General features: G+C 43.3%; 1 long non-coding RNA gene across 1 annotated transcript; it reads right to left on the bottom strand.

The window, feature by feature from the left end:
- Positions 1 to 1,674: 1,674 nt before the first annotated feature.
- LOC130344240 (uncharacterized) lies at positions 1,675 to 20,584 on the bottom strand. Its single transcript, XR_008883215.1, has 4 exons — positions 20,440 to 20,584; positions 14,198 to 14,289; positions 2,403 to 2,537; positions 1,675 to 1,773 (listed from the first exon to the last, which is right to left on the bottom strand). It is a non-coding gene; the product is annotated as an uncharacterized LOC130344240 (long non-coding RNA).
- Between the last annotated feature and the right edge of the window lie 1,667 nt (positions 20,585 to 22,251).

Genomic DNA, 22,251 nt, shown 5'->3' with positions numbered 1-22,251 from the left:
ACGTGTGAACATAGCCTTATTCTGCTCCTAACTTGTTCTGTTCTGTGTATTCTGACCTCAGCTTGCTACATCTTTATGCTCTGCTTAGTTATTTGGTACCATATGAAACAATCTCAGTTTGGACCTGGCTTGTTAGGCTACTTCTTTTTCTCGTGTTTACTCCCTGTATTTTGTATCTTGTTCTGTGCTTGTTAACACTTTGTGTCCTGACCTGTTTCCCCGACCTCAATACAGTGCTGTTGTTTTGGACCTTGTTACGCCCCTGTACTTACTTAGAAAAGAGACGCCCGTCCAGCTAAGGATCCAGTGCTTAGGGCAGATAAGTAGGCAGAAAGAGTGGCTGTGAGTGAGCTTCTTTCCTTCACTGTATGATGGTGATAACATCTGTTATATATCTGAAAGACTTAAACAGTTTAATAATGGGGCAATTCTTGATTTCTGTTCATATATGGCAGTAGTAGGAACTGTCCTATTGTATTGTACTTTTGTATTGTAATAGATTTTTTCTAGACAAATAATTTACTTCTTATAAATATTTATATTGCATTTATTTTTCCGAAATATTGTGCAAGCTTTTTTTCAAGCACTCATAATTGACCTATCCCATTTTGAAATGGCAGGTATTATTTATACAAATTTATATATCTGTATATATATATATATATATATATATATATATATATATATATATATATACAAACATGTAAACAAAAAACAACTATCTTACACAAAATATAATACATTTGCAATTGATCTTTCCCAATTCATGTAGGTGGCAGTGCTGCACCACTGGGCTGGCCTAATGATATTTAACAATTATCTGAACAAACATATTTACATGTCAGAGAAGGTTTTTCAGCATGATGAGAATAATGTAACCTAATGAGACTTTTTACGGGTTTAACACCTTGTAGGTATTGTATCCTATGATATAAATGTTACATTGTTGTATCACATCATGTGCATACTAATCATCAATGTCCTTGTACTACCCCCAAAATAGTCAACTCTCTGTTAAGGCCAATAGGGGCCATAGTAATAGCCAACAGATTTACTTGTCACTTCTGATGTAAAAGGCTAGTAACAAAAGTTATTATCCTTTTTAAGTGGTCAGTGAGAAGAGCATTGACTGAAGCCATGTTTTCTGCTCAGCTCTATTCAGTTTGGTTAATGACAGGCTACGACTTAGAGATTATTGACACAAAGGGGGCGCTATTAACAATTGTTTTTTTAAGTTTGTAACAATAGAAAACATGACTGAAAGTAAAAAGTAAAGCTATATTGGAAGAAGCTAGACCTTGTGTTCTACTTAGGCTGGTGTCACAAATGGAGTTCTCCGTTAAAAAAAAAAAAAAAAAAAAAAAAAATTTCTGTGTCAATTTCCTAAAGTTTTTACCAGCATTTTTTTTTTTTTTGGAAGTCAATAGAGAAAAATAATTCGGAAGTCAGAAAGATCAATGCGTTTGATTTTTTTCATTTTTTTTTCTTCATTTTGAGTGTGCATTTTGGGTATGGCATTTTTTCAAGTAGTTTGTGTCCATTTTCTTCCATAGACCTCCACCAGACTTTCTCCAGCTTGAAAAACACATATTAAAGGGTTACTTTAGTGGAAAACAAGATTTTTCATATCAACTGGAGCCATATAGATTTGTAAATTTAAAAATCCCAACCTTTCCAGTACTTATCAGCTGCTCTATGCCCCAGAGGAAGTTGTGTAGGTCTTTCCAGTCTGACCACAATGCTCTCTGCTGCCATCTATGTCCATGTCAGGAACTGCCCAAGAAAAGCAAAAATTTCATGAATAGGGCACAGATTGGTGTTGTCAACTCCAATTTTCATGTATGTTTCAAATTCTGCAACAAATTCTCAACCAAACTTCTTCAACATAGTGGTGCACTACACCAAAAAAGTAAGAAGCACCTGACACTTTTACGGTACAATGAGGATATACAAAGATGAATTTATATATGTATTGCTCAAAAGGACATGTGGGTCTATTCACACAGCAGAATTTCCGCTTGCGGAATTCCGTTTGCGGAATTCCACCTCAAATTAAAGCCCATAGACTTTGATGGGAATCCGCATTCCCATTCACACTTCTGAATTTCCGCAAGCGGAAATTCAGAAGTGTGAATGGGAATGCGGAATCCCATAGAAGTCTATGGGCTTTAATTTGAAGCAGAATTTTGCAAGCGCAAATTCTGCCATGTGAATAGACCCCAACACTCCTAAGATCTGTACAAAGTGAAAGGCGCTACTTACACAATAAAAAAGGATGAAAGGAGACGTGCAAACAAAACACACATGTTGTTTGCCCTAATTAGCCGTGACACTGATCTAAGAACATATTAAAGTAGTCTAGAAAGGAACAGCTGTGCAGGTAAGGCAGAACTAGATCTTACATAACCAAAGTGTCATCTATTCAGCAAGATAATTGTTACTTCACTTTCAATAACAATCTATTCTGTGTTCTCGAGCTCCCGGGACAGTTTTGTTCTTGATTCATCTACCGAACGCTTTGATGGCTCTGTTCTTTGCTGTAAAACAAGCAAATAAGTGTCCTGAAACATGGACCTCACCGGTACAGTATGATTTAGCTTAGCGCCCAACTTTTTTAAAAACTACAGCAGTCAGACATTTAAGGAACACATTATGATGTAGATTTCAATGACAGTGCGTTCTGTTTGTGAAGGTGTTTTTGAGTTTTTATCCACTTTCAACGGTCACAATGGGGGGTGATTAATCAAATCCTGTCCAGAGGAGAAGTTGCTGAGTTGCCCATAGCAACCAATCAGATCGCTACTTTCATTTTTCAAAGGCCTTTTCAAAAATGAAAGAAGCATTCTGATTGGTTGCTATGGGCAACTCAGCAACTTCTCCTCTGGACAGGTTTTGATAAATTTCCCCTAATTGTGTTTAATTTTAGATAAATCAATAGTGAATATAGGAAAGTGAATATATCTAAGATAAAAATGTTTATCCACTTATTGTGCTCCTTTCCTCTTGTCCCATGAAGGGTATGTTCACACGGAGTAAAATGTGCAAAATGTCCGCCCGGAAAACACAGGAAGACATTCCACACATTTGATTAATCCTCTGGGTGCTAGGACGTAGAGAGCAAGTAGCCGACAAGTCTATTCTTACTGCGCACGTTGGAATCGGGATTTCTGCGGCGGAAACAAAAAAGAGAGAAAAAAGCGGATGTACTAAAGTGCAGTGCACACCTATCAGAAACAACAATACTGTGTATGAAATATTACTCTATATTAGCAAATGATATACAAAAATACATGGATACAAAAACACACAGTACAATTAAAAACAATTAACCAGAGTAATACCCTACGAAAGGATGTAACCATCCTCAAGAGGGCACATGTACATAAATAATAGTAGGCAGATAATACTGCTTAGTCCATCAAAAACCCCAAGCTCATGTGTAAACCATATATGTGGCAGAAAAAACAAGTACCTAGTGTACAGAAACAAGTTACACAGTATACCATCAAGGCAAAGTAATGCTGCCCTATACACTATACACAGGCTGGACTGGCTATCCTACCTGTATAGCAATGAATGTAAAAGTAAAACATGCAAAACTGTACAGAATACCAGACAGGGGATAAGACAGATGCCCGTGTAAACAGGTCACAACATGTGTCCCCCACAGAGCCCCACGTGTTTAGTTCTACATTATACAGTATATACTCAGTATACACCCCAAAGGTGGTTATATCCTCCTCTCATGTTTTTGAAGGAGGTTTCTCTGGTTAGAGCAATTCTAATTGTTTTTATTTGTACTGTGTTGTGTTATTTGTATCCATGTATTTTTGTATATCATTTGGTAATAAAGATTAATATTTCATACAGAATATTGTTGTTACTGATAGGTTTGCACTGCACTTTAGTATATCCGCTTTAGTCTCTCTTTTTTCGTGTATGGCTAATGGGATAGACTGCTTTGCACTCTCTGATATAGAGGTTGAGCTGCCATTTTCTTGTTTTTGGTAACAACCATATTGAGACATCTGCATTACTCCTGTGTGCAGTATTCAATACTTTGTGTTAAAGGGGTATTCCGGCCAAATACATCTTATCCCCTATCCAAAGGAAAGGGGATAAGATGCCTGATCATGGGTGGCCTACCGCTGGCACCCCCCACGATCTCCATGCAGCACCCACATTCTATGCGGCGCTGCGTTTCCAGTCTCGGAAACCTAGCCCCCTCATGATGTCCTGCCACACCTCCTCCATTCATGTCTATGGGAGGGGGGTGACAGTCATCACACCCCCTCCCATCAACATGAATGGAGTGGGCGTGGCGTGATGTCACGTCTCAAGTCCCAGAAACAAAGAGGTTTCCGCGACTGGAGACGCAGCCCCGCATAGAATGTGGGTGCTGCACGATCAATCATCTTATCCCCTATCCTTTGGATAGGGGATAAGATGTATTTGGCTGGAATACCCGTTTAAAGTCAACCTGCTTTGGACTCTCATTTAATATATGCCATTTCTGGGTTGGTTGTTGGCGGTGCCCTACACCATACAACCACATCCTGGCGTCACGAACACTACAAGGGATTATACTACCATCTGTCCCTGGGCTATTACCACCTGCCCCTACTACTACCTGCCCAAATTTACAAAACTGAAAGCAAGGATCTGAGAATGATTCATAGTGGTAAGATTCTGGTTGTGTGGAGCCCACACTGTGTACATTCCAGTGCATGGCTCCTGCTCTATACTCTGCCAGGACCTGCAGCCTCTACACTACCAACCTTTTTAAGCATGGGACTCTGGTGCTGCACTTGCTCATCTCTGGGGAAATGGATTCACTTATACTCAAATGGGGTGCAGCTGTAACCAAGTATCCACAGAACATATGACCCAGAATTCCAAGATAAAATATAACTTTTGTTTAGTCCATTAAAACATGAGATACACAGTAGCAGCTACTGGGATCTCACACTCCAGCTGATGCTAACATTGGCCATAAATACGAGTGTGTGACGCACCAGAAATATGACGGCCAGAGTGTGAGCTTCTGGTAGCTGCTACATATTTTATTGGACTAAATAAAAGTTATATTTTACTTTACTTAGGTCTTTACTTTTCTTAGGTTTGAGTAGGTCTTTCCAGTCTGATTGCAGGGCTCTCTGCTGCCACCTCTGTCCATGTCAGGAACTGTCTGCAACAGGAGAAGTTTACTATGGGAATTTACCCATGCTCTAGACAGTTCCTGGCATGGACAGATGTGTCAGCAGAGAGCACTGTGGTCAGACTTGAAAGAACTACACAACTTCCTCTGGAGCATACAGCAGCTAATAAAGTTCTTTACATTTAGATTGTGCATTTGTACATGACCTTTCTTTGGTACTGCAATTTCTCAAATTGAAGGTTAAATTCTGTTATCTGTAAAGGTATTTCCTTCTTCTATAGGTATTGTGATTACGATCACATAGCACAAGTGAAAGTATTCACAGAACAAAATACTGGATGTTTTCACTATGGCAGTAAAGGAGTCGGAGGTACGGAGTTGTCTTTGTGATTGCAATGTTCTGTTTTTCTGTGAAAATCGATGCGTACTGTGGCAGGGCACATTCACAGGCTCATCCCTTGGCTGCTATAAGAAGCAGACATCTCCTTTATTCGGAACTCAGTTGGGGCCTTGTTATTTTTATGGGTGCAGTGAGGCCGCTCTGCGGGAAGAATGGATTTGTTGAAATAAAATGGTAAAGTTAGTGATAAACACACCCTGCAGTGAGACAAGAGCATTCATATTCTCGCTATTCTTTGGCCATTTCTTGTCAGACATGCTGGGCCTGCTTTGCATTAATGATTTAATGTAGAAGGACATAGGCAGAAGAAAACTGCAAATGTCTACATGTTTGAGTAGTCAAGCAAGTAATCTGTAAGTCTAACAAATCTGCATCTCTCTGCTACCAAACTTAACTCTGTAAAATACATTGCTTTTATGTAATATCTCCCTCACTATTGAAAGCTTAGCATGGGGGAAAATAGGCCTTATTCGGGCGAGATTCGGGATGATGAGCCCTCACCCACCAAACCCAATTTGTCCCCTTTATACCTTGCCTTTTTAGAACCACCCAGAGGCCTACCTCTTTTGTTTTAATTCCCTTTATGACAATACCAGTCATCGTGCCAAAATACAGTGTCCCCGAGTAGTTCCTTTCTAGACAGAGGAATGCCCAGGCCAGCCAAAGGATCACCATAGGTGAAGCTGGTCCCAATGCATGTCTAGGTCAGAGGAAGTGCCTCAATTGTGCGAAACATCATCTGTGTGGCTGTTCATGCCTGCATCGGTGTACATAGATCCGCCATGGAAGTGTTCACCTTGATGTCCGAATAACGTTTCTGTTACTGTACAAAAAACTGTGAACCGACAACTCTTTCGTCTTTATGTACCCAATATATGTCTACCTTAGTCATTTGCTCCATCTCTGGCAGTAGTAGAATAGTAAAGTTTGGTGACTATGGCTAGGGCTATATGACAACATGAAGACCACAGCCAAAGATCTCTGTGTCTGTCTCCTGAATCGTGTCCTATCACAGCTAATGTAAGTTAGTAGGGTCATATTGCAACCTACAAATGACCAATGGTGGGTCATAATGTTACCCCCATTCACTTACATCAACTTTGACAAAATTCAGGGAGAGAGACACAACAATATCTGGCCACATGATCCATGTGGTAGCCAAAGTCGCCACATAGCCATAGCCTTAGATAGTCCTGGCAAAATCTTCAACCAGCTGGATGTCAACCAATATGGTGTTCATTGCTGCTCCTTTCCTGAATACTAAAGGGCAAACATGGCAATAGTATGCAGCTATATAACCAAACCCCCTGTACCAAGGTTCAATATTTTACAGTTATGCATTTACCTGGAAAAGCTGAAGTGACAACCAACATAGTATAAGTCAACCATTAATTGTAAACCAGTTTCTACAAAGAGAGATGTCACTAAGAAATGTATGGTTAAAACCTTTTCACAGGTATTTACTGGGAATTTATTTAGTAGCAATGTTCATTTCTGCCAAGCTGTAAGTTTCAGTGAGTAACAAATAGTCATTAATTAAACTTTAGTATTAGTGTTTTTTTCATGGTCACACTGTGGTGCCCGTTCCTGGAGTTCATATAAGGTGGATTTTTTCAGAGATTCACAATATTCTTGCAGGTCAAATACTTTTACTTTGGCTCCATTAGTTCTAGTAAATCTTTTTGCACTATTTGCCCGATTAGGCAGTCCTCAGATTAGGTCTCAGTAAGTGGAATGAGCATTACAGACTTCCCAGTTGATTTGCTTCATCGGACAGACATTTGGCAGCCAAACAGATATCCGGGAATCAGAACTTAACTCTTCACAAACACAAAATCTTTCACAACATCCTCTGAAAAGGATAAGCCTCTTAGCCGATACATGAGCTGCAGAATTTTACTCACACGCGCTGCCAGGTATTTGAAGGAAAGGTGATGGCCAATCTTACTATTATTCCTTTTACACTAGTAATGCTGAATTCTATGTATTCTATATATAATATTCATATATTTGGCACCAGACAGCTGCTGTAGTGATTTGGTACCAGGATCAGTCTGATCAACCACAGGATTTTCAAATGGTCCAGGTTCTAAAAAAAATAATGATCCCTAAATTTAACCCCTTAAGGACCGGAGGTTTTTCCGTTTTTGCATTTTCGTTTTTTGCTCCTTGCCTTTAAAAAATCATAACTCTTTCAAATTTACACCTAAAAATCCATATGATGGCTTATTTTTTGCGCCACCAATTCTACTTTGTAATGACGTCAGTCATTTTGCCCAAAAATCTATGGTGAAGCGGGAAAAAAAATCATTGTGCGACAAAATTGAAAAAAAAATGCTGTTTTGTAACTTTTGGGGGCTTCCGTTTCTACGTAGTACATTTTTCGGTAAAAATGACACCTGATATGTATTCTGTAGGTCCATACGATTAAAATGATACCCTACTTATATAGGTTTGATTTTGTCGGACTTCTGGAAAAAATCATAACTACATGCAGGAAAATTAATACGTTTAAAATTGTCATCTTCTGACCCCTATAACTTTTTTATTTTTCCGTGTATGGGGCGGTATGAGGGCTCATTTTTTGCGCCGTGATCTGAAGTTTTTAACGGTACCATTTTTGCATTGATAGGACTTATTGATCACTTTTTATTCATTTTTAAATGATATAAAAAGTGACCAAAAATGCACTATTTTGGACTTTGGAATTTTTTTGCGCGCACGCCATTGACCGAGCGGTTTAATTAATGATATATTTTTATAATTCGGACATTTCCGCACGCGGTGATACCACATATGTTTATTTTTATTTTTATTTACACTGTGTTTTTTTTTTTATTGGAAAAGGGGGGTGATTCAAACTTTTAATAGGGGAGGAGTTAAATGATGTTTATTCACTTTTTTTTTTCACTTTTTTTTTGCAGTGTTATAGGTCCCATAGGGACCTATAACACTGCACACACTGATCTTCTATGTTGATCACTGGTTTCTCATAAGAAACCAGTGATCAACGATTCTGCCGGATGACTGCTCATGCCTGGATCTCAGGCACTGAGCAGTCATTCGGCGATCGGACAGCGAGGAGGCAGGTAGGGGCCCTCCCGCTGTCCTGTCAGCTGTTCGGGATGCCGCGATTTCACCGCGGCTATCCCGAACAGCCCACTGAGCTAGCCGGGATGCTTTCGGTTTCACTTTAGACGCGGCGTTCAACTTTGAACGCCGCGTCTAAAGGGTTAATAGCGCGCGGCACAGCGATCAATGCCGCGCGCTATTAGCCACGGGTCCCGGCCGTTGTTAGAGGCCGGGCCCGACCCGCTATGACGCGGGGCCACGCCGTGGCCCCGCGTTATAGATCGGGAGTGGACACATGACGTTCCAGTACGTCATGTGTCCTTAAGGGGTTAAAGGGGTTGATCAGCATTAAATGGGCACTGTTATTTCAGACAACTCTCCTCCATGTGATGCCATAAGCCAATGTGATTTCTAATATGTTTGTAAATCTCATCAATGAGAGACTCATTACCCCAGAAAAAAAGCTCTAATGTCTTGTCTAGTTATGAGCGAATTTTTGAAAAATTCGATTGGGCCGATTTGCCCAATTTTCCGAAAAAATTTGGTTTGGTCCGAATTTATTTGTGGTGAATCGCTATTAAAAACCACTATTTCAAGGCTACAGAGAGCCTCAATAGGGGTGTAAAACACTTTTGCCTTGCCATAACACGCATAGGGAGTGTGCTGTGTTAGTGAAATAATACTGTTATTCAGTATGACATGCAGATAAGAGGTGTCGCTATTAGAATAACTGTTGCAGAGTGGCACAATGACAGAGCCTGGAGGTGGCATCAGTATCAGGAAACTATACAGTGGCTGAATGACACAGCGTGGAGGTCGCATTAACATGAGGAGAACATATAGTGGCTGAATGACAGCCTGGAGGTGGCAAAAGCATGAGGAAACCATAAAGTGGCTTAATGACACATCCTGGAGGTGGTGGAAGCATGAGGAGACCATAATCCGGCAGAATGACACAGCCTGGAGTTTGCATCAGCAAGAGGAGACCATATAGTGCCTGAATGACACAGCATGGAGGTGGCGGTAGCATGAGGAGACCATAGAGTGGCTGAATGACCAAGCCCGGAGGTGGCAACAGCCTGATGAGACAATAAGGCCTCACAATTTAAATTAAAGATATTTTTTTTAACATTTTAATTGAAGATTTTTAATATATGAACCTAAAAAGTTTTATTTAATATGCCAGCAGCATGAGGAGACCACATGGTGGCACAGTGACACAGCCAGAGGTGGAAGCAGCATGAGGAGACCATATAGTGGCTGGATGACACAGCCTGGAGCTGGCCTCAGCATGAGGTGAACATATGGTGGCTGAATGAGACAGCCTGGAGGTGGCATCAGCATGAGGAGAACATATGGTGGGAGTATGAGACAGCCTGGAGCTGGCATCAACATGAGGTGGACATATGGTGGCAGAATGAGACAGCCTGGAGCTGGCATCAGCATTAGGAGAACATATGGTGGCAGAATGAGACAGCCTGGAGCTGGCATCAGCATGAGAAGAACATATGGTGGCAGTATGAGACAGCCTGGAGGTGGCATCAGCACAAGGAGAACATATGGTGGCAGAATGAGACAGCCTGGAGCTGGCATTAGCATGAGGAGAACATATGGTGGCAGTATGAGACAGCCCGGAGGTGGCATCAGCATAAGGAGAACATATGGTGACAGTATGAGACAGCCTGGAGCTGGCATCAGCATGAGGAGAACATATGGTGGCAGAATGAGACAGCCTGGAGGTGGCATCAGCATAAGGAGAACATATGGTGGCAGTATGAGACAGGCTGGAGGCGGCATCAGCAGGAAGAGAACATATGGTGGCAGTATGAGACAGCCTGGAGCTGGCACCAGCATGAGGAGAACATATGGTAGCCGTATGAGACAGCCTGGAGGTGGCATCAGCATGAGGAGAACATATAGTGGCAGAATGAGACAGCCTGGAGGTGGCATCAGCATAAAGAGAACATATGGTGGCAGAATGAGACAGCCTGGAGGTGGCATGTGGAACAGATGTGCACCATGAAGGTGGCCCTCAGGGGCTGAAAATTTGTAGTGAGAACAATCAAATCAGTTTGTCACCAGTTTGAAGAGTTAGGTTTAACAAGACAAAGCAAGTTGTTAAAAATATTTTGAAATGACAAGTAAGCTTTAAGATTAGGAAACCGTGCCATATTCTGTGTCAAAAATGACAGTTTCACTTTTCTAAAAAATTCCTGTTGACTTCAGTGGGAGTTGGAAAACCCTGCTTAAAAGAGACATGCCACTTGCAGTTATCGTGCAGTTGTACTCTGAAGCTCCCATTTAAATCAGGGGGAGCTGCAGGGCAGGGGTCGCCCAGCGCTGTCCATGGCTAAGAGAAGCTATGGCGTGCTGGTTAAAATGGTTATGGATTTTACCCATGTGCACGTACCCTTATAAAACCATGGCTGCCTACTTTGCAGCCCATCTGCCCATGAGTATTCTGTCTGGTATTGTAGCTCAATTCTATTAAAGTACAGTAAATCAGGCTGGACACTTTTGGGGCTGTTTATGGAAGAAAGCAGCCATGTATTTTTTTTTTTACCGGGACAAAGGCTGTAACAAGGAACCATGAGGTGCAACAGATGATAACTCCATCAGAAGCTGAAATTAAAGGGGTACTCCGGTGGAAAACTTTTAATTTTTTTTAAATCTACTGGTGCAAGAAAAATCTTAATCCTTCTAGTACTTATTAGCTGCTGAATACTACAGAGGAACACAGAGCTGTCTGCTGATATTATGACCACAGTGCTCTCTGCTGACATCTCTGTCCATTTTAGGAACTGTCCAGAGCAGCATATGTTTGCTATGGGGATTATTTTTTTCTACTCTGGACAGTTCTTAAAATGGACAGAGATGTCAGCAGAGAGCTCTGTGTTCCAAAAAGAAAACCATTTGCTTTGTAGTATTCAGCAGCTAATAGGTACTGGAAGGATTAAGATTTTTTAATAGAAGTAATTTTCATATCTGTTTAACTTTCTGGCACCAGTTGATTTAAAAAAATTTAAAAAAAGTTTTCCACTGGAATACCCCTTTAAGGAGAATCATAGCTTTCACCTGCTAACCAAACATGAGGGCTTTTTAGTGGTAAAGCCCCAGGTCACGGTCTTCTGAATAGTCTAAGATTGGGGGCAAGAGTGAAGCAGATGTAGTCAGGAGCATGCCAAGGTGGCCAGCCAAAGCTGCTTTGACACTATCCGTTACAATGACCCATTAACAAAACCATTAAAAACGGCTGTTAAACAGTTCATGCACTATTTCTCCCCTTACTTTCTCCCATCACAAAATAACATCTGTTATTAATAACGGGTTATGATGGGTTAAAACGGGTAATGTAAAAATCCCATAGACTATAATGGGATTTTGTAACGGCCGTTTAATGGCCGTTGCTAATGGTTTTGTTAACAGGTCATTTTAACAGATCTTTAAAACAGAGAATTCTATAGGGTGAAAGACGCCTTACTGGCCTATAATTCCCGGTATCACCTTTTGGCCCCTTTTTAAATATTGGCACCACTTTTAACATGAGCCAGTCCTGGGGAACAGTCCCTGTTACTATAGAGTCCCTGAATATTAAAAAATGTGAAGAGTGAAGTGTCATAAAATGTGTACCTTCACAAAATGTATCAAATGTCCTGCGACTATTGGATAAATCTGGTGCTCCTACCAGCACACAAAAAAAAAATTTGTAGAAAAATGCTTCACTTACACCTACAATGATAAATGAGTTCCCCATTAATAACCGATCTGGGATCATATAAATAGTATTTAGGGACATTTTTTTTTTTACCTATATAGAGCACTTTATGGTGAAAATGTTCTTTGATAATACAGGATTTCTCGGTTAAAATAAAATCATTTTCAACTCCCCATGGCCATAATGTTTGTTGGATAAGAGTCATCTCGTGCTGAAGTGTCTTTTTCTCCAAGGACCACAGATTTTAATCCACCTGGCATAGAAGAGGGTTAAACATGCCCTCTCTTGTTTTCTTTTCCCATTTACAAGGGCCAATAAAAAGTAGTGGACTGTTCTCACTCTTCAGTTATGTGCAGCCTTGTACGTACTTGCCAGCTATTGTCCATTTGCAAAGGACCCCAGTCTATTTGAATGGTCAGACGGGACAATGGGCAAGTTTTCTTATTCACTGCTGATGGCCTAGAGAATATTTCCTACTCAGTGAGCAGCGCCTTTCAGTGCCCCTTTGCCTGCCTCTGAGTGACAGCTGAATCACAGAGGAACTTTCCAACAGCAAAACCTCAGAGCAAGTGCCAAGAGAGGCCTTGTTGTATTCAGAGCTCGGCACAGCTGCGGTCAGTGGGAGGTCCCCCCATTGTCCTCCCAACACAATGACAACTGCAGAAAAAGATGCTTCTGTACAGGCCTCTATCACCCAATAAGGCAGACAAGATGAATGAAAATGTCAGAAATAGGGAACAAGCAGATGTGAAGCTATTTAGAGGGACTGACACAAGTACACTGAACATGCCGTCCCCGGCTCCGCTAAAGCCACAGTCCAAAAAGAAAGCACTTCACTTGTGTTGAAGAGACGCACTCATGGGTTCCCAGTGCTGCTGCTGTACTATTGAGAAATCATCCTTACCTCTGATTACTTCTTGCTTTTTATAACTCCCCCCCCCCCCTCCTGGTGACAATGAAACCCTGTAAAGTCTTGCAAAAGTCTTTTTTTTTTAAAGACTAGACTTTTTGGTGAATGGTGCTCCCTGAGAAGTTTGCTTGTTTGTCAGCATTAAATGTTTATGATAGAAGAATCCATGACAAAAATAGAAGTAACCCTTATGTTGCTAGGTGAGCTAGGGATCCTTGGCAAAGAAGACCTCTGGATATTTAGAAAAGCCTCTATGCAATCGAAAAACTCAATAAAAGCTCTTTTAAATGAGTGTATCTTAAGAAAATATATGACAAATTGTTCAAAATCTAGAACAAAACAAGTAAAAATAAACATTTTATCAGCTCAGAGCTGCAGACACGGGCAGATACTGGGGAGATAAATCTAATGATACCTGTTTCTATACTGATGGCTGTTTGCAAATTTATAAAATCATGTTTTCCTTCCAAGCTCAAGTGTTATAGTCACTGTGCTGCAGCATACACACCTCCCTGCCCTATATAATTAATGTGCAAAGCTTACTGGTGGAAGTTAAACCTTGCACACCAACTATGCAGGACAGAGAGGGGTTGGAGAGGGAGAGGGCATATATGCTACAGTTCAGACCAGTCTCTATGACTCTTGAGCTTAGAAGATTTTTTTTTTTTTATGCAAACGGCCTTCAGCTCTCAAGCAGGTATCATTTGTTTTATCTCTCTATCAGCTATCTGCCTATGTCTGCAGCTCTGAGCATGATATTGCGCTGACAGTTTATTTTTAAAGAAGAACTCTGGATTTGTTTTCGTTTAGTTTTTTCCATGTCATGCACCCTCACCATCACTAGTTGTACAGCACAATTTTTATTTTCAGTACAGCAGCATCCACGTTTTTTATTTCCCCAACATGTTCATGTGATGACCAGTCTGACTATCACAAACTTACCATGCTTATAAAAAACAAGAGGACTTCAGTCTTGGGTTAGACTGCTAGCTACTAGCTCCAGACCTCTCCCTATCCAGATCTGTCTGTTGCTGCTATTTGGGATCAGAAGATAAAGTAGTTATATACCTACCCTGAACAAATCACTGTAAAACAAAAGTGTATTTTTGACTACAAATTTCATAAGCCTTAATATTTGTAATGTAGAATAACCTACTGTAGAGGGGGATTAAAATGTATCAAAAATGCATAAAATGACACAGGGTGTTGGTGCAAATATTATTAATCCCTTAAAGGGGTACTCCTGCGCTTAGACATCTTATCCCCTATTCAAAGGATAGGGGATAAGATGCCTGATCACGGGGGCCCGCCGCTGGGGACCCCCGTGATCTTACACGCCGCACCCTGTTAAAAACAGTCTGTCACGCCCCCTCCCATAGGCTTACTGTGACATCACAATGCTCCGGCCCCGTGATCGACAGTAATCAGACCCGCAGCGAACACACTCCGGGGACTGATTTTAACGGGGTGCGGTGTGCAAGATCATGGGGGTCCCCAGCGGCGGGACCCCGTGATCAGGCATCTTATCCCCTATCCTTTGAATAGGGGATAAGATGTCTAAGCGCCGGAGTACCCCTTTAAGGACTAAGCTCATTTTGGCCTTAAAGGGGTACTCCCCTGGAAAATATATTTTTTTTAATCAACTGGTGCCAGAAAGTTAAACAGATTTGTAAATTTCTTCTATTTTAAAATCTTAATCCTTCCAGTACTTATCAGTTGCTATATGCTCCACAGGAAGTTTTTTCTTTTTGAATTTCTTTTCAGTCTGACCACAGTGCTCTCTGCTGCCACCTCTGTCCATTTTGGGAACTGTCTGGAGCAGGATAGGTTTGCTATGGGGATTTGCTCCTACTCTGGACAGTTCCTAAAATGGACAGAGGTGTCAGCAGAGAGCACTGTGGTCAGACAAAAAAGAAATTCAAGAAGAAAAGAACTTCCTCTGGAACATACAGCAGCTGATAAGTACTGAAGGATTAAGATTTTTAAATAGAAGTAATTTACAAATCTTTTTAACTTTCTGGCACCAGTTGATTTAAAATAAATAAATAAAATAGTTTTCCAGTAAAGTACCCCTTTAAGGACCTGGACAATTTTTATTTTTGCATTTTGTTTTTTCCTCCTTCCCTTCTAAAAATCATAAAGATTTCAATTTTGCACCTACAGACCCATATAAGTGCTTGTTATTTTGCATTACCAATTGTACTTTGTAATGACATAATTTATTTTTAACATAAATTGTGGTGAAACAAAAAAAAAAAAACTTATTTGAAGGGTGGAATAAAAAAAACCACACCATTTTGGAAATTTTGCGCTCTTACGTTTCTACGCAGTGCACTTTTCATAAAAAATTACAACTTATCTTTATTCTGTAGGTCCATACAGTTACAAGGATACGTAATTTATGTAGGTTTTCTTTTACTACATGCACCAAAATTAGAATGTTTAAAATTGGCATCTTCTGACCCACATAACTTTTTTATTTTTATGCATACTGGGCTATATGAGTTCTCATTTTTTCCGCCGTGGTCTGTAGATTTTATCTTTACCATTTTTGTTTTGATGGGACTTTTTGATCGCTTTGTATTATTATTTTTTTTCGGTATACAAAGTGACCAAAAATGCTAAATCTTGGACTTTGCTATGAGTATTCCATTGACTGTGTGGTTTAACTAACCTTATATTTTAATAGTTCAGACATTTATGCATGTGGCGATACCACACAGGTTAATGTTTATTTTTGATTACATTATTTTATTAAAAAATATGGGAATGGAGGGGGATTCAAACTTTTATTAGGGGAGCAGTGGCGTTGCTAAGGTTGGTGTCACCTGGTGCAATATAAAATGGTGTCACCCCATACCTACCCCCCCCCCCAGTAAGTTTTTAGCCTGTCGTGACAGGTGCCACTGATGTAGAGCAGTGTGAAAAATTCCAGTATAATAATCAAATATACCAATTGCCAAAGAATGGGAAAGCGCTAAAAAAGGTTTCACCAATTAAAACTACAGCTCCCAGTATGACCTAAGCAGTGGTGAGGTTATGCTGGGAGCAGGCCCGGTGCTGTCATAAGGCAAACCATGCGTCCGCTTGAGGGTGCATGGACTCGCAGCTGATGGGGGCAGAAAAATGAAGACTTTTTTTTATACTAAGACCCCCACCTGTGCGCCCCGCCGCCGCACAGCAGAGGTCACTGACACCACTCCACCCTCTCTGGTTTTATTGCTGCGGCCCACCGAGATTCCCGAAATGGAGCTTCGCTTGTGTAGGCAGAAATCCTTGCACCGGCCCTGGCTGGGAGTTGTAGTTTTACTCATCACAACTGCAGAACTTACAAGTGACAACAGCTCTGATGGGACATAATGAGGAAAATACACAATAATATCAGTGACTACAGGTGACTTCTCTATAGTCTTTCCTTATGCACCCTCATCATACATAAGGAGGATCATCCTCCTGCCAGTGGCACCCCCATCATCCAGGATGGTAGGGGTGCTACTGGCAGAAGGATGATCCTCCCAATGGATTATGAGGGTGCTATGGCCAGGATGATGGGGGTGCTACATCTGCAGGAGCATCCTCCTGCCAGTAGCACCCCCATCATCCCGGAGGATGATCTGCTGATGGATGATGGGGGTGCAGCACCCCCATAATTCATCAGTAGCACCCTCATCATACATAAGGAGGATCATCCTCCTGCCAGGGGCACCCCCCATCATCCAGGAGGATGATCCTGCTGATGGATGATGGGGGTGCAGCACCCCCATCATTCATCAGTAGCACCCCCATCATACATAAGGAGGATCATCCTCCTGGCAATGGCACCCCCCAGAGCCTCTCAGCACCCCCTTTCTCCCTGTTACATTAAAACATTAAATCAGTGTTTCCCAACCAGGGTGCTTCCAGCTGTTCAAAACTACAACTCCCAGCATGCCCGGACAGCCAAAGGCTGTCTGGGCATGCTGGGAGTAATAGTTTTGCAACAGCTGGAGGCACCCTGGTTGGGAAACACTGCATTAAATACACAGTTTTGCAGAGAGGTCTTACAAGCTCACCAGTCTCTTGTCTTCACTTTCTCCTCTCCCCGGGCGGCTCCAGGTCCAGGAATGTCCGGGGGTTGGGGAGGAATTTATCACCCATACAGACGCGGAGCACATGAGGCAGGGACACGTCGGGGGAGGGAGCAGACGTGCGCACGGCACTTCTGTTCCCAGAAAGCATTGCAGGTCTTAAAGAGGCAGCTTCCTGGGGCTGGGGGATAGGATTTCGTGTCGGGGGCTGAAACTGGAGTGCGGCAGCCTGCAGGTCATGAAAGAAGCCTCTTCTGTCTGGGGATGCTGCAAATACCGGCTGAGTTGAGTGACGGTGTGCAGATGCGGGCGGTGCTGCCGGCCGTGGTGTCACCCCTCCAGGCTGGTGTCACCCGGTGCGCTCCGCACCCCCCGCACCCGGGTCGCAACGCCACTGTAGGGGAGGGGCTTATTCACATTTATTAACTTTTTTCTTTTTGACACTTAAAAAAATAATGTTTTATCCCCATAGGGGGCTATACCATGCAATCTTTTGATTGCATACACTGTTCAATGCTATGATCAGTGTTATGGGTGCTCTGTTGCATCAGCCTACATGGCTGGCTGGGAGTATCAGAGGACCAATCGGATGGCAAGGAAGCAGTTAAGGGCCCTCCCGCCGTCCTCTCAGCTGATTGGGACATTGTAATTTCACTGCAATGGTCCGGATCAGCACCGCTGAGCTGCCAGGATCGTTTCACTTCCATTTTAGACGCCGTGATCACCTTTGATCACAGTGTCTACAGGGTTAATATCAGACATCGGTCTGATCAGTGATGCCCAGCATTAACCCTGGGTCCTGGCTTCTGATAGCAGTTAGGACCAACCAGGTTTGAAGCGTGCTCAGCTCGTGCGCACACTTTAAACCCAGGTAACGGAATCAGGGTGTAGAGCAGTGATGGCGAACCTTTTTGAGCCCGAGTGCCCAAACCGTAATGCACGCCAACTTTTTTTCCCTCAAAGTGCCAGCACAGCAATTAAATCAAAATCCACATTAGAGTTGGCAGTATAGTTCCTTCACATTAGGGTTGGCAGTATAGTTCCCCCACATTAGGGTTGGCAGTATAGCCCCCCCACATTAGGTTGGCACTATAGTCCCCCCACATTAGGGTTGGCAGTATAGTTCCCCCACATTAGGGTTGGCAGTATAGTTCCCCCACATTAGGGTTGGCAGTATAGTTCCTTCACAATAGGGTTGGCAGTATAGTTCCCCTACATTAGGGTTGGCAGTATAGTTCCCCCACATTAGGGTTGGCAGTATAGTTCCCCCCACATTAGGTTGGCAGTATAGTCCCCCCCACATTAGGTGGGCAGTATAGTCCCCCCACATTAGGGTTGGCAGTATAGTTCCCCCACTTTAGGGTTGGCAGTATAGTTCCCCCACATTTGGGTTGGCAGTATAGTTCCCCCACATTAGGGTTGGCAGTATAGTTCCCCCACATTAGGGTGGCAGTATAGTTCCCCCACATTAGGTTGGCAGTATAGTCCCCCCCCCCACATTAGGTTGGCAGTATAGTTTCCCCCACATTAGGTTGGCAATATAGTCCCCCCCACACATTAGGTTGGCAGTATAGTTCCTCCCCACATTAGGTTGGCAGTATAGTTCCCCCCACATTAGGTTGGCAGTATAGTTCCCCCCACATTAGGTTAGCAGTATAGTTCCCTCCACATTAAGTTGGCAGTATAGTTCCCCCCGCATTAGGTTGGCAGTGTTCCCGCACATTAGGTTGGCAGTGTTCCCCCACATTAGGTTGGCACTGTTCCCCCACATTAGGTTGGCACTGTTCCCCCACATTAGGTTGGCACAGTTCCCCCACATTAGGTTGTCACTGTTCCTCACATTAGGTAGGCAGTGTTCCCCCACATTAGGTAGGAAGTATAGTCCCCCCACATTAGGTGCAGTATAGTTCCCCTACAGACATACAGCCTCCAGCCATATACAGTGTATGGCTGGAGGCTGTATGTCTGGGTACTGCCCCACTTCAGTGTCCCGACCACCCCTCCTCCGGTCTGGCCATAGCAGTAGGTCCCGAGAGCGGGGGAGTGGTAGTTGGAAAACCGAATATCACGTCCTGTTGGTCACTTACCATGCGCGCGTCATCCTGGGTCCTCCTCCTTCTCCTCGATGCTCCGCTCTGCTTTTGGGGGCATGCACGGAGGGGCAGGGGGGAATGGGGGGGGGCATTATATGTGAGGGGCACATAATGGGGGGCATTATATGTGAGGGGCACAAGACGGGGGGGGCATTAAAAGTCAGGAGCACATGTTAGGGGGGCATTATATGTGGGGGGCACATGACAGGGGAGCATTATAAGTTGGGAGCCTATGTCAGGGGGGCATTATATGTGGGGGGCACATGACAGGGGGCATTATAAGAAAGGAGCCTATGTCAGGGGGGTATTATATGTGGGGGCATTATAAGTTAGGAGCCTATGTCAGGGGGGCATTATATGAGGGGGGCATTATAAGTTAGGAGCCTATGTCAGGGGGGCATTATATGTGGGGGGCACATGACAGGGGGCAACTGTCATGTGCCCCTCACATGTAATGTCCCCCTAACATAGGCTCCTAACTTATAATGCCCCCCTGTCATGTGCCACCCTGTCATGTGCTCCTAACTTAAAATCCCCCTCGTTATGTGCCCTTTTATGTGCCCTTTTCTGTGCATTCCCGCCCGAGCAGCTCTCTCTGTTTTTACCTCTTATCACAGGCAGCTCTATTCTTGCAGAGTGTGCGCCTCGGGGACGTGATCTCCGGGCGCCAGCATGATGATGTGATGTCATCGCGCCGGCCTGCCATGGATGGCTTCCCCGCGGCGCACACTCTGCAAGAATAGAGTACCTACTCACCACTGCTGGTAAGACCTGACCCCGGGCACTTTTTGCGGGTGGCTCCCGTTGGCTCCCCTGCTCCTGCCGCCCCAAGCTCGGGAGGAGCATAGCGGAAGTTCAGGGAAGTCCAGCGCACGGAGCGCATCAAATGGCAACCATGGCCGCGTGCCCACAGAGGGGGCTCGGCGTGCCACCTGTGGCACGCATGCCATGGGTTCGCCATCACTGGTGTAGAGGTACGCCTTGCATCCTTAACAGGTTAAAGAGAATGCATATTTGAACTTACCTTTCTCATATTGTCCTTTACCTATCAGCTGCATTATGTAGCAGCATATTGTCGACTACTGGACATCAGACTAAAAACCAACATAAAACCAGCATTACATTGAGGTCGGAAATACCATAATAGATTTCACAATTTGCTTTTTCCAGGTCAGTGGGGGAGATTTATCAAAACCTGTCTAGAGGAACCGTTGCTGAGTTGCCCATAGCAACCAATAAGATCATTGCTTTCATTTTTGAAAAGGCCTCTGAAAAATGAAAGAAGCGATCTGATTGGTTGCTATGGACAACTCAGCAACTTTGCCTCTGGGCAGATTTTGATAAATCTCCCCCAGTGTGATTATCCTGATCCTTTAAAAAAAAAAAAAAAAAAAAACATTTACAAACTTTGATAAGTGGGAAGAATCAATATTAGCCGATCAGCTAGAATATAAAGTCCCCCTGACTAGTTAAAAAAAAATTAAATAGATTATCAGTTGACAGGGGCACCTGTCATAGGGAGGGATATATACTGCTCAAAAGAATAAAGGGAACACTAAGATAACACATCCTAGATCTGAATGAATTAACTAATCGTATGAAATACTTCCGTCTTTACATGCTTTAGAATATGCTGACAACAAAATCACACAAAAATTATCAATGGAAATCAAATATATCAACCCATGGAGGTCTGGATATGGAGTCACACTCAAAATCAAAGTGGAAAACCACAGGCTGATCCAACTTTGATGTAATGTCCTTAAAACAAGTCAAAGTGAGGCTCAGTAGTGTGTGTGGCCTCCACGTGCCCGTATGACCTCCCTACAATGCCTGGGCATGCTCCTGATGAGGTGGAGGATGGTCTCCTGAGGGATGTCCTCCCAGACCTGGACTAAAGCATCCACCAACTCCTGGACAGTCTGTGGTGCAATGTGGCATTGATGGATGGACATGATGTCCCAAATGTGCTCAACCAGATTCAGGTCTGGGGAATGGGTGGGCCAGTCCATAGCATCAACGTCTTCCTCTTGCAGGAACTGCTGACACACACCAGCCACATGAGATCTAGCATTGTCTTGCATTATGAGGAGCCCAGGGCCAACAGCACCAGAATATGGTCTCACAAGGGGTCTGAGGATCTCATCTCGGCACCTAATGTCAGTCAGGCTACCTCTGGCAAGCACATGGAGGGCTGTGCGGCCCCCAAAGAAATGCTATCCCACACCATTGCTGACCCACCACCAAACCGGTCATGCTGGAGGATATTGCAGGCAGCAGAACATTCTCCACGGCATCTCCAGACTCTGTCACATCTGTCATATGTGCTTAGTGTGAACCTGCTTTCATCTGTGAAGAGTACAGGGCGACAGTGGCAAATTTGCCAATCTTTGTGTTCTCTGGCAAATGCCAAACGTCCTGCATGGTGTTGGGCTGTAAGCACAACCTCCACCTGTGGATGTCAGGCCCTCATACCACCCTCAAGGAGTCAGTTTCTGACCGTTTGAATGGACACATGCACATTTGTGGCCTGCTGGACGTCATTTGGCAGGGTTCAGGCAGTGCTTCTCCTGCTCCTCCTTGCACAAATGCAGAGGTAGCGATCCTGCTGCTGGGTTCTTACCCTCCTACGGCCTCCTCCATGTCTCCTGATGTACTGGCCTGTCTCCTGATAGCATCTCCATGCTCTGGACACTACGCTGACAGACACAGCAAACCTTTTTGACACAGCTCGCATTGATGGGCCATCCAGGATGGGCTGCACTACCTGAGCCACTTGTGTTGGTTGTATACTCTGTCTCATGCTACCACTAGAGTGAAAAGACCTCCAACATTC

Source organism: Hyla sarda, unplaced genomic scaffold, assembly GCF_029499605.1.
Source record: "Hyla sarda isolate aHylSar1 unplaced genomic scaffold, aHylSar1.hap1 scaffold_71, whole genome shotgun sequence".
NCBI lineage: Eukaryota > Metazoa > Chordata > Amphibia > Anura > Hylidae > Hyla > Hyla sarda.
The sequence above is the reverse complement of the archived record's forward strand: the minus strand, read 5'-3'. Positions and strand labels throughout refer to the sequence as shown.